General features: G+C 42.1%; 1 protein-coding gene across 1 annotated transcript in view; it reads right to left on the bottom strand.

Annotated features, from left to right (window-relative positions):
• The window catches only part of RNF144B (ring finger protein 144B), a 190,059-nt gene that overhangs the window by 162,477 nt on the left and 8,088 nt on the right, over positions 1-19,494 (bottom strand). The gene's annotated exons all lie outside the window — the stretch shown is intronic.

Raw genomic sequence — 19,494 nt, forward strand, 5'->3', positions numbered from 1 at the left:
TGGGTAAGAACACTAAAACTGCCTTTGCATTTAAGATTCTGACTGGGTGTGGTAGCTCACACCTGTTATCTCTGAGCTTTGGGATGCCAGGGCAGGAGGCTCGCTTGAGGCCAGGAGTTTGATAGCAGCCTGGGCAGCATAGCAAAACCTCATCTCTACAAAAAATGCAAAAAAAAAAAAAAAAAAAAGTCCAGGTGTGGTGACATGCACCTGCAGTCCCAACTACCCGGAAGGCTGAGGCAGGAGGATCCCTTGAGCCCAGGAATTCAAGGCTACAGTGAGCTATGACGGCACCACTGACCTCCAGCCTGGGTGACAGAGCAAGAATCTGTCTCTTAAAAAAAGCGTGGGGGGGGGGGGCAGGGTGAGGGAAGATTCAGATGAAGCAGAAAATGAAAATAATGTTTTAGGAATGCAAAATAGGCTGGACGCGGTGGCTCACGTCTGTAATCCCAACACTTTGGGAGGCCAAGGTGGGTGGATCACCTGAGGTCAAGAGTTCAAGAACAGCCTGGCCAACATGGTGAAACCCTATGTCTACTAAAATTTACAAAGAATTAGCTGGGCATGGTGGCAGGCACCTGTCATCCCAGCTAAGGCAGGAGAATCAGTTGAACCCTGGAGGCAGAGGTTGCAGTGAGCTGAGATTGAGCCATTGCACTCCAGCCTGGGCAGTAAGAGCAAGACTCTGTCCATCTCAAAAAAACACAATAATTTAAAAAAAAGGAATGCAAAATAAGTAACACCAGTCAAAATGTCACCGCTCTGCTTTCTTAAAAATTGAATTTTATATAAACAGCATTTTATTTGCCATTGAATTAAAACAAGGCTCAGTATAATTGAATAGGTTTATATTTTCAGGCAGTTTCTGATTCTGTGAAAAGTATACTTTATAATCAAGAGTACTGACAACATTATGAGCAACTTTCCTTATCATCTAATATCTCTGATAAAGAGTATGATGCTACAACACTAACTCTAGTAGTGAACTGCAGTATAAAACATTAATAAGCAAAAACTTAACAATCCAGAAGACTGTCTACAAAAAAGCAAACAACTGGACTGGCTTCCATAGATCATCTAGTCCCTTTACCAATTTGTTAACAATGAAATTAATATAATTAAGATGGCACCTTTCGGCCAGAGGCTATGGCTTTGTGGCTCTGTGGCCGGCTTACTTTTTGTTCTAAGAAGACAGAAGTCAAAAAGCCAGAGTAAGAAACCAGTGATACCACTTTACCATCAGGACACATGACAATTGATCCTAATGGTTTTTTCACTTGAGCCTTCTAGCCAAAATTTACTTGCAAACAAAACATTCCGAAATATTTAACAGCTGAACCTTTAAATGCAGCCATTTTTGCACTTCCATCCAAAAAAAAAAAGAGGCTGGCCAGGCACAGTGGCTCATGCCTGTAATCCCAACACTTTGGGAGGTCAAGGCTGGTGGATCGCTTGAGTCCAGGAGTTTGAGACCAGCCTGGGCAACGTGGCAAAAACTCATCTCTACAAAAAATACGAAAATTAGCTGGGTGTGGCGGCATGGACCTGTAGTCCCAGCTACTCAGGAGGCTGAGGTGGAAGGATTACTTGAGCTTGGGAGGTCAGGGCTTCAGTGAGCCATGATGGTGCCACTGCACTCCAGCCTGGGTGACAGTGAGACGCTGTCTCAAAAGAAAAAAAGAGAGAGAGGCTAATGTTGGACCTGTCAATATTTTTCCAAAGTCTTAGAACTCAGTAAGACTAAGGTACATTTAGATAAAGCTGAAAAACCTCATCCACATCTCTACAAGAAAATGTTGATAAGACTAAAAAAGCAAGTTAAACAAAACAGGCACAGTTCCACGACATCCTTGGGAAACATTTTCTGAATACTAAAAAGAAACAATTATTAAATACAATAAAAATACATTTAAATATCAGAAAAACCTGGAAAGTACTTTTTTTTTTTTTTTTTTTTTTTTTGAGAGAGTCTCACTCTGTCGCCCAGGCTGGAGTGCAGTGGCGCTATCTCGGCTCACTGCAAGCTCTGCCTGCCTCAGCCTTCTGAGTAGCTGGGACTACAGGCACGTGCCACCACGCCTGGGGAATTTTTGTATTTTTAGTGGAGACAGGGTTTCACCGTGTTAGCCAGGATGGTCTCGATCTCCCAATCTCATGATCCGCCCGCCTCAATCTCCCAAAATGCTGGGATTACAGGCATGAGCCACCGCGCCCAGTGAAAGTACATTTTAAAATTCATGGCTAGTACTCACAGAAGACATAGGACCCTGAAGGTACAAAACATCATGTTTCAGGGCAGTTCAAGTTTCAGATGAATCCAAGTATTCAGTACTCTTTAAATTGTTATACCAAGATACCTTTAGACTTAGTTCTTATATTTTAAAATTGTGTTTAAGATCCCTAACCCAAAATAGCTAGCAGCATGTTACTTGATTTCCTGGAACTACAGATTAACAGAGCTAGAAAGATATTCAAGATGATTTGTTTCAACACCTATTTATAGATAAGTGAGTGTCCTGAGATCCAGATACATGGAAGGTCATGCAGTGGCAAGATGAAAACCAGGACCCAGATTCCTTGACTCTTAATTTACTGAATCCTGGTTGTAATTTTAATTTTGAGATTGATTTTGACAGTAATTCCATGCTTAGTTTACTACTACAGGAGATTTAAAAAAAAAAAAAAAAAAAAAAACTGCAGTGGAGAATAAAGATAACAGTTACAGATACTTTCCCTCCTCAAAAAAAAAAAAAAAACACCCTCAATAAGCAAAAAAATTTTCGTATTACTTTTTTTGCCCTAAATTGCCAAATGTGTGGCCTAAATTCATTTCCCTTTAATGCCAAAGCCTAAATTAGAAGCATTGTCTTCCTTTTAAGAAAACACCCTTAATCTGAGGTTACAAATAACCCCAAAATCCCAGTGGCTTAAAACCAAAAGGGCTTTCTCAGTCATGCCAAATGTCCGTGCTGGTTCAACAGGGGATGCTGCGGCAAGTAAACACTCAGAAACAGATCCCCAGAAAGCTTCATGGATTAAGAACCCCTACTCAGTGTATGTTAATTACCTTGATTTAGCCATTCCACAATATATACATATATCAAAACGTCATGTTGTACACCATAACTACATACCATTTTTATTTGTCAATTTAAATAATAAAAAAATAACTTAGAGGTGACGTACACTTCTGCTTGCAAATCACTGGTCAAACTGATCACAACGTGCCATCCAACCACATGGGGTCAGTAAATGCAATAGTAGAAAGCAGTGGCTGGGGGTAGGGGCTCACGCCTGTAATCCCAGCACTTTGGGAGGCCAAGGAGGGAAGATCACTTGAGGCCAGGAGTTTGAGATTAGCCCAGGCAACACAACAAGATCCCTGTCTCTACAAAATTTAAAAATTAGCCAGGCGTGGCTTCAGCCCCAGAGTTCAAGGCTGCAGTGAGCTATGACTGCTCCACCGCACTTCAGCCTGGGCAACAAAGTGAGACCCCAACCCTCTAAAACTCAAAAAACAGAAACAAGAAGACAGAAAGCCGGAACATATTTGGAGAACAGCGTAACTATCATACTCTATATTTCTGAAACATAAAAAACTGAATATTGACCCCCTCTGATTGAATACACAACAGTTTATGAAATACTTAATTTTTAAATCATAAGCCAAAAGAAGCTAAAGAGAATGTCACGAAGAATCAAGAGCCTCCTGCAATACCCTTTGTTCCACCACCAGCTAACTGATGACCCTGGCAGGTCACATCAGTTTCCTCATTTGTAAAATATGTAATGGGTGAGACTAGATGATTTCTGAGGTCCTATCTGGCCTTATAAGACCTACAGTCCTCAGTGGCTCACGCCTGTAATCCCAGCACTTTGGGAGGCTGAGGAGGGCGGATCATGAGGTCAGGAGATCGAGACCATCCTGGCTATGGTGAAACTCCGTCTCTACTAAAAATACAAAAAATTAGCCAGGCGCGGTGGTGGGCACCTGTAGTCCTAGCTACTCGGGAGACTGAGGCAGGAGAATGACATGAACCCAGGAGGCGGAGCTTGTAGTGAGCCGAGATCGCACCACTGCACTCCAGCCTGGGCAACAAAGTGAGACTCTGTTTAAAAAAAAAAGACCCACAATCCTAATTTACATGAATTTATGAGAGTATTCAGAAGGACTCTTTACTGAATTAGCAATACTAAAGTCAAAAGATTTTCTCTTAAAAATGCAACAACTAGGCTGGGTGCAGTGGCTCACACCCGTAATCCCAGCAATTTGATAGGCCAAGGTGGGCGGATCACCTGAGGTCAGGAGTTTGAGACCAGCCTGGTCAACATGGTGAAACCCTGTCTCTACTAAAAATACAAAAAATTAGCCAGGTGTGGTGGCGGGTGCATGTAATCCCAGCTACTCAGGAGGCTGAGGCAGGAGAATCTATTGAACCCGGGAGGCAGAGGATGCAGTGAGCTGAGATCTTGTCATTGCACTCCAGCCTGGACAAGAGCAGGACTCCATTTCAAAAACAAAAACAAAAAAAGGCCGGGCTCGTGATGGCTCACGCCTGTAATCGCAGCACTTTGGGAGGCCAAGGCAAGTGGATCACAAGGTCAGGAGTTCAAGACCAGCCTGGCCAACACAGTGAAACCCCGTCTCTACTAAAAATACAAAAATTAGCCAGGCAGGGTGACACATGCCTGTAGTCTTAGCTACTCAGAAGGCTGAGGCAGGAGAATCACTTGAACCTGGGAGGCGGAGGTTGTGGTGAGCCACAATTGCACCACTGCACTCCAGCCTGAGCAACAGAGCGAGACTCCGTCTCCAAAAAAAAAAAAAAGTCTTAATTTCTAAAAACCATGCAAAAATAATTATTTCTTGGTTGGCATTTGTTTTGTTTTGTTGCTTTGTTTTATTGTACTTTCTTAATAGTCACAGAAGCAGAAAATCTCACTTTGTTCAAGGAATTATAGTATGTTGTTTGGCTTGCACCAAAGACTCTTACACCAATATCTAGGAGGAGCTTTTCTAGCCAAAGCAAAAGTTCTCTGTTCATTCTAGACCTGACTGTGCTTTACTATGTTTTGATACACAATTTTTTCATTATTTATTTATCTATAATTGTATTTGTCCCTTTTCTTATAGGGTTGAGGGAATTCTAAATTCTACAAAGCAATAATGTAGCATTATACTTTTCCCTTATAGGAATCAGCCCATACTCTTAATGTGAATTAAAGTCGTTCGGTCCAACCAGTTTATGAGATACGGGCACTCTTATTTATTCGTGATCATTAGGCAGATCTTGAAAGAAAAAAAAAAAAAACTTGGTTTTATATAATATGGAAAGAGAATAGTATAAGCTCCTGTCTGATAAAGGAAAATATGAAATTAGATATATGACTCCCTAATCCATTCTAACAAAAGGTAGATTGTGAAGCAAGTCACTTGAAGCCAAGACACTCTATTTAGATCCTATGTTAGTAAACGTCTTGATCTGGGCCAGGCATCGTTGGTCATTCCTGTAATTCTAGCAGTTTGGGAGGCTGATGTGGGAGGATCGTTTAAGTCCAGGAGTTTGAGACCGGCTGGCCAATATATCAAGACCCAATCTCTACACAAAATAAAACAACAGCTAGGCATGGGTGGTGCGTACCTGTAGTGACAGCTACTCAGGAGGCTGAGGCGAAATCACTTAACCCCAGGAGTTCAAAGCTGCAATGAGCTATGAGTGATCCATTGCACTTCAGCCTGGGTGACCCCGTCTCAACGAGTGTAGTTAAGGAAGCTGAATGTGGGGCCCAATGTGAAAAAGAGCCTGGTTAGCTACTAATAAACTGAGGTGAATGGTCCAAACCAGGATTAAAGTTTACTCTTTTCTCTTCCACGAATGTTAAGATTCTCTGTGGGGTTTCTTCCTAATATTCAATGTGAGGAAAGGACAGACATTCTTGCTTTCCAATTGTCTACAGAAGCCTGCTTTACCCATCTGAAAAAGTAAACTTATATTTGCATAAACCCCAAGTCTGGTTAACCATATTTCCAAAATCTGACTTGAAAAGTCATTAAACGTGTCCAGGGCGGGAGATGATGCCAGCTCATAAATTGTACATGTCATTCATTACTTCAGATATACATTAATGTAAAATAAACTTCATCGGTCTTGAAAAATTATTTCCCGGCCAGGTGCGGTGGCTCATGCCTGTAATCCCAGCACTTTGGGAAGCTGAGGCAGGCGGATCACCTGAGGTCGGGAGTTCAAGACCAGTCTGACAAACATGGAGAAATCCCGTCTCTACTAAAAATACAAAATTAGCTGGGCGTGGTGGCACATGACTCTAATCCCAGCTACTCGGGAGGCTGAGGCAGGAGAATTGCTTGAACCCGGGAGGCAGAGGTTGCAGTGAGCCGAGATCGCGCCATTGCACTCCAGCTTGGGAAATAAGAGCGAAACTCTGTCTCATGTATATATATACACACACACACACACACACACACACTCCAGCTAGAGCTAAGTCTTTGTCCCATAGACACTGTAAAAACTTCAGAATGGTTTCCAGCGTTGGGCCCAGTGGGTCTGTCTGCCGTCTCCCTGCTGCACCTGTTTACAACTAACTTGAATTATTATAATTAAAGAGCTTCTCACAATTTCTAAACCCAAAACAGTATAGAGCATTGTTCATTCATCACGTTATAGAAATAAAGAGATTTGTTTTGAAAATAAAGATCTACCTAAACTCCAAGTTCTTAAGTCAGAAACAAAATTACAGCTTGATGGTGGTGAAATAGGAGCTCAGAAAGAACTGGAGAAATTGAATCATTAAGGCCTAAATTTTCTAACTACCTATGTTAACGAAGGCAATCTTAAATTAGAAACATTTTTCTTCCAAGTAAACTCTCTATACAATTAAGGGGTTAGACTAGAGAAATAATTCCCAACCAGAACACTTTGTCAGATTACCTAGGAAACTCTTCCAAACACACATACCCACCCATACTCCAGACCTACTAACTCAGAAGGTGTCGTGTGTATTTTGAAAATGTTCCACAAAAAGATTCTGATACACACCTTTAGTTTGTAAATTCTAAATTTCTGAAGTTCCCTCCAGCTCTCAGTGTCTATATTAATAAATGGAGCCAACGAGAAAAGAGCACTATAGAGTTAAATCAATAAGGCTCTGTAAGCAATAATAGTGTATTGATTACATAGCGGCATTGCAGTGAAAGAAGAAACACAATGGTTGCCATCTTCTGAACAACTGTTGAGAAGGCTTTACTATTGGATCCGTATGGTATTTCACACATTTCATGTTTAGAAAAGGGGATGGTCTTTGGCAGAGAGTTTTCACTGACACCTCTACAAGGCCTCTTTGAAAGTTAAAATTTCTGTCGTGTCTTCGACTCTTAACCACACCCTAACAATGAAGATCACCCAGCTCACTTAATGTCTGTTGCCTAAAACTCAACACCTCTGTCTACCAATAGTCCTAAGTCTGCTCAAAGTTCCACAATTTTCTTCTTTTTTTGTGTGTAACAGAGTGAGACTCGAGTATAGTGGTGCAATCTCAGCTCACTGCAACCTCCACCTCCCAGGTTCAAGTGATTCTCCTGCCTCAGCCTCTCAAGTAGCTGGGATTACAGGCGTGTGCCACCATACCCAGCTAATTTTTGTATTTTTAGTAGAGGCGGGGTTTCACCATGTTGGCCAGGCTGGTCTTGAACTCCTGACCTCAGGTGATCCACCCGCCTCGGCTTCCCAAAGTGCTGGGATTACAGGCGTAGTAAGCCACCACGCTTGGCCAACAAAATACTTTTAAATGCATAGCTGGGCAGAAAGCTAGAAAGGGCAATCCCTCAGAAACAGAAAAGAAACTCAAAACCCACAATGTTGAGTAGGAATGAAGACCTAGTAGAAATATGACAATAGGATACTCACTTTCCAGTGTGGCATTTATCTACCACATGGAGCTGAAATCAAACACCTTATATAAATAATAGACTGGACATGGTGGCTCACATCTGTAATCTCAGCACTTTGGGAGGATGAGACAGGAGGATCTCTTGAGGCCAGGAATTTGAAACCAGCCTCGGCAACACAGCAAGACCCCCATGTCTAAAAAAATGTAAACTATAAAGAAAACATATATATATGTGTGTGTGTGTGTGTCTATGTTTATATGTGTGTCTATGCATATGTGTGTGTGTCTATGTATATGTGTGTGTATATATATGTACATATACATATTTTTTTTTCTTACTTTGATATATAAAGTCAGAAAGGAGGAAGGAATAAAAAAAAAGAAAACCACCTTCCTCTCAAGAGGGAAGCAGTACAAAAGCTTGCCACTTGCACTGGACTACACATGGAAAAAGAATCACTCATGATTAGACATTTAAGCCTGTTCAAGGTAGATGAAAGGATCTCAAGTGCACCTTAACTACACAGGATTGGAAACCAGGTCCAAAACTAAGAAAACATGCAGGCCTTGACAAACGAAATATAAAACTGCCTCACAGGAACACCACTCCACCCCAGAACATGTGGAACTTGTTGATGAACTTACAGTCAAAAATGATAAGGCTCATGAGCCAATAAATCACCCTGAGAAAGAGGGAATTAGTGGTAAGACAGAAGTTGGGTGCAGTGGCTCACGCCTGTAATTCCAGTACTTTGGGAGGCTGAGGCAAAAAGATTGCTTAGGGCCAGGAGTTCAAGACAAGCATAGGCAATATAATGAGACTTCATCTCTACAAAAAAAAAAAAAATTAAAAATCAGCCCAGCCTGGTGGCACACACCTGTAGCTGAGAGCTGGGTGAGAGGATTGAGGTGGGAGGATTGCTTGAGACTGGGAGGTTGAGGCTGCAATGAGCCATGATCACCTCACTACACTCCAGCCTGGGTGACAGAGGAATAACTTGTCTCAAAAAAAAAAAAAAAAAGAGGAAGGCCAGGTGTGGTGGCTCATATCTGTAATCCCAGCATTTTGGGAGACCAAGGCGGGTGGATCACCTGAGGTCAGGAGTTTGAGAGCAGCCTGATCAACATGGTGAAACCCCATCTCTATCAAAAATACATTAGCCAGGCACGGTGGTACATACTTGTAATCCTAGCTACTTGGAAGGCTGAGGCAGGAGATTTGCTTGAACCGGGAGGCAGATGTTGCAGTGAGCCGAGATTGTGCCTCTGCACTCCAGCCTGGACAATAAGAGCGAAACTCCATCTCCAAAAAAAAAAAAAAAAAAAAAAAAAAAGAGAGATGAAACAAAAAAGATAATTGACTCCATTGAAAGTACAAATGATAGAGCACTAAGATGTTAATGCTAATGGCTTTAAAATGGTTGAAAAGATAAAGGATGGATAGAACACATAAGTCAAGAAAAGGACATTATGAAATAAAAGGAGATTCAAAAAGAACCAATAGAGATCTATTAAAAACATCATTAATGGAAAAAAAAAAAAAACCTAAAGTAGGCCATTATAACAGATTGTATTGTTACTCAAAAATACTCCTATCTTCTTCCCCTGGGGAGGAATCTAGTTCTGCATCTCATTGATGTTGGGCTGGACCACTAACTCGTTTGGACCAATGGCCTAAATGACAATGCACCCAGTCGTAAGCAGGGGATTTAGGAAGCATTTCAAGCCCCAGTCAGCCCTACTGCCCACCATGAGAACCTCCGTCCCAGAGAGGAGCCGCGCTCTTCCTTCAGCCTGGGTCTCAGAGTGAGAAGGTACGCGAGGTCAACTGAACATGACCTTGGAGCGGAGACACTGCTCTCCACCTGCAGCCACTGATGAGCAAAGTGAGCAAGAAATCAGGATCGGCTGTAAGTCACTGCGGGGGTTTGTTACACTGAATTATCAAAGCAGAGACTGATCAGTAGAGCCAGCTGAAGATTAAAGATAAAGCTGAAGAAAGCCCAGGGCACAATACAGAGGAAGAAACATTTAATGGGAAATATATGAAGTTAAGGAGCACAAGAACAGAATTAGAATTTCTGGTAACACTTACAATAAATCAGAGAGTGTAAACTAGAGAAAATAGGGGGCGTATTCATTCTCTGTAACCATGAAACGACTTAGGACAAGTTGTTTCATGGCTACAGAATTCTAGAGCAGGACTTAGGGGCTGCTCTAGAGTCCTGGTCTCATGGCTCTCAAGTCATTTGTTCATTACAGAACAAAATGACTTGCTTCTGTAAAGCCAGTGGGAGAACTTCTTTCCAGTGAGCTTTGGCTGAGTTTTACACAATGGAATGTAGTCATGGGAGTCACACTATCCCATGTCTTTACACCCATCATCTTCACAAGTCACACCCACACTCAAGGGGACCCTTCCTTTACAGGGCATATATACCAGCAGATGGGAATCCTGGGCCACACCTTGGCATTTTGCCTACCACAGGGAAAAAGCAGTAATAGAAAATGGACTATGCTTTGCTGTGCGCGGTGGCTCATGCCTGTAATCCCAGCACTTTGAGAGGCCAAGGCAGGCGGATCACAAGGTCAGGAGATCGAGACCATCCTGGCTAACACTGTGAAACCCCATCTCTACTAAATATAATAATAATAATAATACTAAAATTAGCCAGGCATGGTGGCGGGTGCCTGTAGTCGCAGCTACTGGGAGGCTGAGGCAGGAGAAGGGCGTGAACCCGAGGGGCTGAGCTTGCAGTGAGCCGAGATCGCGCCACTGCACTCCAGGCTGTGGGACACAGCCAGACTCCACCAGGAAAGGGCAGGGCAGGGCAGGGCAGGGACTATGCCTAAGGCATATTCTAGCACTCATGCTCTTACCACTATACTAAAGGATAGCAGGCATTCAGCAGCGCACCAGGGCAACACGGCATTGCCCTTAGAATTGTACAGGCACAGGAAGGTTTTATACTAGAACCACAGAAGGCTGAGTCATGTCTTCATGCCCAGTCATCACCTTTCTTCCATCCTTCCAGGCCAATCTAATAGCCTACCTCTGAGTCCAAAGTTCCACTTCTATGAAATAAATTGCAAGTATTTCCCACCATTGTAGGTATTTTATGTGCAACTCACACATGTTTTTCAAGCTGTATTTTCAACTTTTAGGAACACATTAATAGAAATGTTATTTAGATTGTCCCCTTGTCACTCCTTTGCCATTAAAAGACTTTGATTGAGTAATAACGCTGCAAATTCTGGAAAGATAACCTAAAAGCTAATTTAAAGCCCTTTTAAAATTCCTAAAAGCTGAAAAGAGAAATGCATTAGCATTCTTGTTTATTCTACATTTTATTGGCTAATGGGCATCATCTTTATTGTTTTACAGGAACGCACACATTTGTTTTGTTTTGTTTTAATTGACCAGTGGCAGAATACAAATGGCGAACAATAAATCTTAGCTGTTTATTGCTTCTGTGATTCTCTGGAACAGAAGGAGAAGAATGTCTTATGTGCTTATCACACACAGGCAATATCTCAGATCATTTCCCCAGCTGTGGAACAGATTGTAAACCTCATTTAAAAATTACCTAATGTAGGCCAGGCATGGTGGCTCACACCTGTAATCCCAGCACATTGGGAGGCCGAGGCAGGCAGATCCTTCGAGCCCAGGAGTTCAAGACCAGCTAGGCAACATAGGGAGACCTCTTCTCTACTAAAAATTTAAAAATTAGCTGGGCATGGTTGCGTGCATCTGTAGTCCCAACTACTTGGGAGGCTGAAGTGGGAGGATTGCTTGAGCCCAGAAGACAGAGGTTGCAGTGAGCCAATATCATGCAACTGCACTCCAGTCTGGGTGACAGAGTGAGACCCTGTCTCACAAATAATTTATTAAATAATTTTTTAAAATAAAATTACCTAATGTACGCCAGGCATGTTGGCTCATGCTTATAATCCCAGCACTAAAGGCAGGAGGATTGCTTAACCCTAGGAGTTCAAGACCATCTAGGCAACATAGGGAGACCCCTATCTCAAAAAAAAATTTAAAAATTAGGCATGGTGGCACGTGCCTGTAGTCCCAGCTACACAGCAGGCTGAGACAGGAAGATCGCTTGAGCCCAGGAACTCAAGGCTGCAGTGAACCATGATAGCACCACTTCAGTCCATCCTGATTAATATGGTGAAGCTAGATAGAGCCCCGTCTCAAAAAAATTAAATAAATAAGTAAATAGGCCAGGCACGGTGACTCACACCTATAATCCCAGCACTTTGGGAGGGGCCGAGGCGGGTGGATCACGAGGTCAGGAGTTCCAGACCATCCTGACCAATATGGTGAAACCCCATCTCTACTAAAAATACAAAAATTAGCCAGGCATGGTGGCACGCACCTGTAATCTCAGCTACTTGGGAGGCTAAGGCAGGATAATCACTTACACCCACAAGGCGGAGGTTGCAGTGAGCCAAGATCACGCCATTGCACTCCAGCCTGGGCAACAAGAGTGAAACTCCATCTCAAAAAAAAAAAAAAAAAAAAAAAAAACAGTAAATAAAATTACCTAATGCATATGTAAATTGATTTCAATAGTCCTAGCATCATTTTAAGAAGTGAAAATAGTTATTCTGACATTTCTGTGAATACGTTTAATTCACAAAATAGCCATCTCTGCCCTTCTCTTCTATCCTTTTGCTAATCATGTATCACTGAAAATCTATAGATGGTTTTACATAAATGACTATTATACTGAAGGGATCTGTTTTCTCCATTGTCTCTTTGTGATGATTAATCTTATGTGTCAACTTGACTATGGGATACCCAGATAGTTGGTCAAACATCATTTCTGGGTATATCTGTGAGGGCGTTTGTGGAAGAGATTATCATGTGAGGCTGGCTGCGATGGCTCACGCCTGTAATCCCAGCACTTTGGGAGGCCACAGTGGGCGGATCATTTGAGGTCAGGAGTTTGAGAGCAGCCTAGCCAAAATGATGAAACTCCATCTTTACTAAAAATACAAAAATTAGCAAGGTGTGGTGGCAGGTGTCTAATCCCAGCTACTTGGGAAGCTAAGGCAGAAGAATCGCTTGAACCCAGGAGGCAGAGGTTGCAGTAAGCCAAGATCATGCTACTACACTCCAGCCTAGATGACAGCAAGACTGTCTCAAAAAAAAAAAAAAAAAAGAGAGAGAGAGATTAACGATTAACATCTGAAGTTTGAGTAAATCTGAGTAAAGAAGATCTGGGCAGTGTGCAGTGGCTCACGCCTGTAATCCCAACACTCTGGGAGGCTGAGGTGGGCAGATTCCTTGAACCCAGGAGTTAAAGGCTAAAGCGGTCCACCTGCCTTGGCCTACTGAAGTGCTGGGATTAGAGGCGCGAGCCACTGCAGCCAGGCTGCCATGACTTTTCTAATTATTCTTAAATAATAAAGATACTTCAAGTCACCCAAGTCTGGAGAATCAATCCCAGTTTTGTAATCGATGTGTCCAATCTAATACAGCACTCCAACTCTTCCAACTTGATGTGAAGTTAAACCTTTCTCCTTCAGCTGTGGCCTGCTGAATGAACACTAGCCACTTGTACTGGGAAAGGTAGACATGGAAAGATTCTATTCTCCTTAGCTAGATTGCTAATTTAGGCAACCTCAGTTTCTGATACTAATCCCTCATTCTGGGGAAGCGGTGGGGGGAGGAAGAGGCAGAAGGAACGTTCTTCCTTGATTAAGACAATTCAGTGACCTAAGGCTGGTGATCTACAGGCTTGGTGGGCATTTAAAGCTTACTTCTCTTGAGCCCCAGGTGGGATGGTAGTGGTGGGGATGTGAAGTTGGGAAGTAGAGACGCTCCCAGCCCACCCTCATCACTAGAGATATTTCACCTGCAGATTGCTTTCTGCAGATGGTTACTTATGGCTCTTTCTTGCTGGGGTCCAGGAGGCATGCTTACACATGATTTGAGATGACCCCAGGCCCCCTCAGTGACCTGTGTGGTCTACCTTTGGTCTCTGGAAAACCATCTCTGCACTCTGTGCTCTATCAAACTATGAGACGATGTGCTACATCTCTTTGGCTCCACCATCAGAGGAGCTGGCCAGCAGGTCTCTTGTTCTTTAGATTTCTCAGGCATGCAAACTGGTCCACTATGCCTTTCATTCCTTGTGGGGCGGGATGCACATTAAATACTCCAAAAGGTCTGTATAAAACCGCTATCTCTAGATGTGGGTTGAAGGGGCAAGGACCTTACACCCCTCTCCCATGGTGGCCAGGAGGGAGGGACTCAAACCCATCATCAACTCTCTAAAAATCATCTTCTAGTCTTTATCTTCTTGGCCTCTCCTACTTGTTTCATTGGCCAGATGTGGTCAGTGAGCTAACCTGGTTGGAGGACAATGCTGACCTGTTCTCTTGTGCTTCCTTTTCCACCTGCTTTGTGTTCTTACCTGACTTTGGAATGTGGCCTCTATTGTCTTAGGCCACAGCTAACACGGAAACTAAAACGGTTCCATTTTAACATCCTGTGTTTACATGAGTACTCATATTTCTATCAACTAGTTCATTTTTATTTGTTTTTAGTTTAAAAAAAATGCATTCTGTTGGCACACAAACCCTAGGAAGCAGGGTTTGAACTCCCAATAGTTAAATAACCCCAGAAATGAGGGCTTAAGGGCCAGCTATAAAAAGGAGTCATGACAATGGGTGTTGAGGTGGAATGGGGGCTTAGAGGATACAGGAGCAGGACTCAAAGGCAGAGTCAGAGTTCCTGACCTACACACCCTACGGCACACTGGACTGAAGTTACAGGTTTTCATTCTCCCAGCCCTGCTTATCCTTTTCTATGACTGCACCGTGTACCATAATCACCCAAACCAGGTCTCTAGGATTTATTTTAGATTCCTCCGTCTGTCTCTCACCTGCCGTATTCAATCAGTCATCAAGTCCCATTCACACTATTTATATACCATCTGTCCCATCTAGCCCCTCCTCCCATCCCCTCTGCCACTACTTTCATTTAGGTTCTCACTAACTTTGACCTGTGCTTTTTTTTTCTTTTGAGACTGAGTCTCGCTTTGTCACCCAGGCTGGTGTGCAGTAGTGCGATCTCAGCTCGCTGCAACCTCCACCTCCCGGGTTTAGGCCATTTTCCTGTCTCAGCCTCCCGAGTCGTTGGGACTACAGGTGCACACCACCACGCCCGGCTAATTTTTGTATTTTCAGTAGAGACGGGGTTTCATCATATTGGTCAAGCTGGTCTCGAACTCCTGACCTCAGGTAATCCACTCTCCTCAGCCTCCCAAAGTGCTAGGATTACAGGCATGAGCCACTGCGCCCAGCTGACCTGTGCTTTTTTTTTTAAGACAGGTGAGTAGACTATGCTTCTTTGCTAATAGAAAAGAGTCAATAGAGAAGAAGAGGTTAAAAGTATCTGAGAGAAGACAATTGATGAAGCCAAATTCCTATAAAAGGAGAGATGGAACCTTCAACCAGGGGGAAAAAGACACTCTTAAGCAGGAAAAGAAAATCTTCACTGAGATACTAACTTTCTCACAAAGTTAGGTTATTCAATTTTTAAATGTTAGTATTTTCCTTCTTTTCTGAAATAATATTAGGTAGTAATTTTATTTATTTATTTATTCATTTATTTTGAGACAGGGTCTCATTCTGTTGCCCAGGCAGCAGTGTAGTACCATGATCATGGCTCATTGCAGCCTCAACCTCCTGGGCTCAAGCAATCCTCCTCCCTCAGCCTCCCAAGAAGCTGGGACTACAGGTGCATGCCACCACACCTGGTTAATTTTTATATCTTTTGTAGAGACAGGTTTTCACTATGTTGCCCAGCCTGGTCTCAAACTCCTGGGCTCAAGCTATCAGCCTGCCTCAGCCTCCAAAAGTGCTATGATTACAGGCGTGAGCCACTGTGCCCAGCCTAGATAGTAGTATTTTTAATATCCTCACTTGAAAAAATTTAAATATGGCAAACTTTCAGTCCTTACATTTTTTTTTTAATTTTGCTATTCCTTCAAATCTAAATCCAGTTTCCCAATCTTAAGTATCTGTCTAGCTACTGACCCATCTCTCTCCTTTCTCTATCTTTTCCCTTTCTTCTAAGGGAGAAACATATTTTTTTTTATTGGCTGTTTACACTTTCCTTGCTTCCTTAACCTCATTAATCAGTCCAACTACAGTCTTCCTTCTACCTGCATATCTCCACTGAAACTGCCTGTGGCTGAGCTCACACTAAGCTCCTAATTGCCAAAGCTACTGGAAATTTCTTTGTCATAACACATGACACTAATGACTATTCTTTTCATCTTAAATGTCTATATTCCATTTAATTCCCCAACTTCACTCTCTTATGGTCTTCCTTCTACCCTCTGGCTACTCCTTCTTACCCTCCTGTTGACTTCTCCTCTATGTCCTCAGGGTTCCATTGTTGAAGGTCTCTCTGCTTCACACGCCTTCTGGGCTATCTGGGCATGGCTATTATCATCAGTCTGAGTTCTGACAATTCCTATATAATTATCTCCCACAATATTTACAGCTCTATGAGGTAAATGTTACCTTTTCCCGGAGTTCAAACGCTGCTTTCCAGGTGAAGGAAATGAGGCTAAGAAAACTCAAGTAATCTGCAAGAAGTTCCATCATTAAGGAAGTATTCAGTCCACAACCTTCTGAATCCAGAGGTTATGATTATTTGACTCTAAAGCAATTATTTTAAGGATAAAATAATGTATAAACATTTGCAGACTGAAACAAACAAAAGGCTTATATTTCAATGAAATTCAGATATTTTATAGTAAAGAAAATTTTGTAAAGTCCAAATTCCCTTCTCTAATATCGTGTCTTGCTCTCTCCCTTCTCCCTGAAGTGGTAAAGCAAATCAGAATGCATTTCTTTTCTTTTCTTTTTTTTTTTTTTGAAACAGAGTCTTACTCTGTCACCCAGATTGGAGTGCACTGGCATGATCTGGGCTCACCAGAACAAAATTACAGCTAAGAAAGAGGACTAAGTTCTAGTGTTCTATACCACTGTAGGATGGCTGTAGTTAATAATAGTACATAGTTTCAAATAGCTAGAAGGAAGATATTGAACTTATATAGTTTCAAATAGCTAGAAGGAAGATACCGAATGTTCCCGACACAAAGAAATGATAAATGTTTGAGATGACGGATATGCTAACTACTGTGATCTGATCACTATAAATTATATGTATCACAACGGCACTATGTACCGCATGAATATCTACAATTATTCGTCAATTTTGCAAAGTTTTAAAATAATAATAAAGCCAGAAGCAAGAAATAACCTAATACAAAAAGAAAATATGACTTTAGCATTCATTAATAATGATAATAATTGATTTAAATAATTCTAGATTGTATCAACAAAAAACTAGGAAACGTGGGAGCTGGAGAAAGAGAGGTAGTAAATGTGCCGACTTTCCCATCTTGCAGAAATAAAGTTAATAAATACCATTTTCTCCTGGCATTGATTAGGGAAAACATGCATATACATGTGCATATATATATACACACACACACGCACGCACACAAACAAAAACATTAACATGTATATACACAAACACGAACAAAAACCCAAAAGGCAGCAGTAGTGGATATTTAAAATATGAGAACTACCTTCCAAACTATCACGGGGAAAGTGAGCAAATATAATAGTATTATCCAGATAACAAAAGAAACAGTCTCAATAGCACAGGCAATTTTTAGGATATATTGTTAAATTCTTTCCAAGTAGGTCAAAAAGCAGAATGCATAGAAAAACGTGTCAATTCTGTAACAACAAAATTAGTACACATATATACTCACACACATTACTGTAGTAAATAACTGTGAAAGTAAAACCAAATTGTTAAATGTGGTTATCTCTGGATGGTAGGTTTGGAGGTAGTTTTGATATTCATCTTTAAAGTCCTCTATTTTCCCAACCAAAAATGTAAAATAAGGTAATTGCCTGAAATGCTCCTTAACCTTTTTCATAAGCCTATTTATTTATTTAGAGACAGGGTCTTCCTCTATCGCCCAGGCTGGAGTGTAGTGGCACGATCACAGCTTACTGCAGCCTCAACTTCCCTGGCTCAAGCAATCTCCCTGCCTCAGCCTCCCGAGTAGCTGGGACTACAGGCGTGCACCACCACACCTAATTATTTATTTATTTCTTTTTTATTTTTTTATTTTTTTCAAACAGGGTCTCACTCTGTTGCCCAAGATGGAGTGCAGTGGTGTGATCTCGGCTCACTGCAACTATCGCCTCCCAGGTTCAAGCGACTCTCGTGCCTCAGACTCCTGAGTAGCTGGGATTACAGGCATGTGCCATCATACCCAGCTTATTTATTTATTTATTTATTTATTTATTTATTTATTTGTATTTTTAGTAGAGACAGGGTTTCACCATGTTGGCCAGGCTGTTCTCAAACTCCTGGCCTCAAGTGATCTGCCCACGTCCGCCTCCCAATGTGCCAGAATTACAGGCATAAGCCACCAGGCCCACATCAATTTTTTTTAATTTTGTAGATACAAGGTCTCACTATGTTGCCCAAGTCAGTCTCGAACTCCTGAGCTCAAGCGATCCTCCCACCTCGGCCTCCCATAGTACTGAAATTACAGGTGTGAGACACTGTGTCTGGCCCATAAGCCTATTTATAAATTTAAATTTATATAAAAACAATTTTAAGTGTAATACTCTCCAAATACTCTTACCTCTTTCTACTCACATGGTTTCCCAGAAAATATTTAAACAATGATAAAGTATGCTAATGAAGAATATGACTTTTTTTTTTTTTTTTTTCCTGAGACAGAGTTGCCCTCTCTGTTGCCCAGGCTGGAGTGTAGTGGCCTTATCCCGGCTCACTGCAACCTCCACCTCCCAGGTTAAAGTGATTCTCCTGCCTCAGCCTCCCAAGTAGCTGAGATTACAGCCTCCCAAGTAGCCTCCCAATTGCCACCATGCCTGGCTAATTTTTGTATTTTTAGTAGAGGCGGGGTTCCACTATGTTGGCCAGCCTGGTCTTGAACTCCTGACCTCATGATCCACCCACCTCGGCCTCCCAAAGTGCTGGGATTACAGGTATGAGACACTGCGTCCGGCTGAGAGTATGACTTTTAAAAGAAAAAAATGTCATGACTAATTAAATATTATATGGGAAAGTATTGTTACAAGCAGTTGCTTGACTTTTTTCTGGTGTGTGTGTGTGTGTGTGTGTGTGTGTGTGTGTGTGTGTGTGTGAAAAGCAAGGTCTTGCTATGTTGCCCAGGCTAGTCTCAAACTCCTCGGCTCAAGTGATCCTCCCGCCTCTGCCTCTCTAAGTGGCGGGATTATAGGCACGAGCCACCATACCCGGCTACCTTGAAAATTTAAAGCAAGATTTCATGAGACACTAATTACACATTCTCCAAAAAAGGGGGCAAAGGTGGGAAAGGGCAAACATTCTGTCAACCTTCCCAAGCTGCAGACCAGGAAGCTGAGCCCTGCCAAGAGAATGGCTGAGGGCCAATTGCTTTATGTACTAGGCCCAAAGTAGGGCCTTTCAAAGTGTTTACAAAGGTTTTCCATGAACCTCCTAATCAGAGAATAGCCTTT

This window comes from Macaca fascicularis, chromosome 4 (genome assembly GCF_037993035.2).
Source record: "Macaca fascicularis isolate 582-1 chromosome 4, T2T-MFA8v1.1".
Classification (NCBI taxonomy): Eukaryota; Metazoa; Chordata; class Mammalia; order Primates; family Cercopithecidae; genus Macaca; species Macaca fascicularis.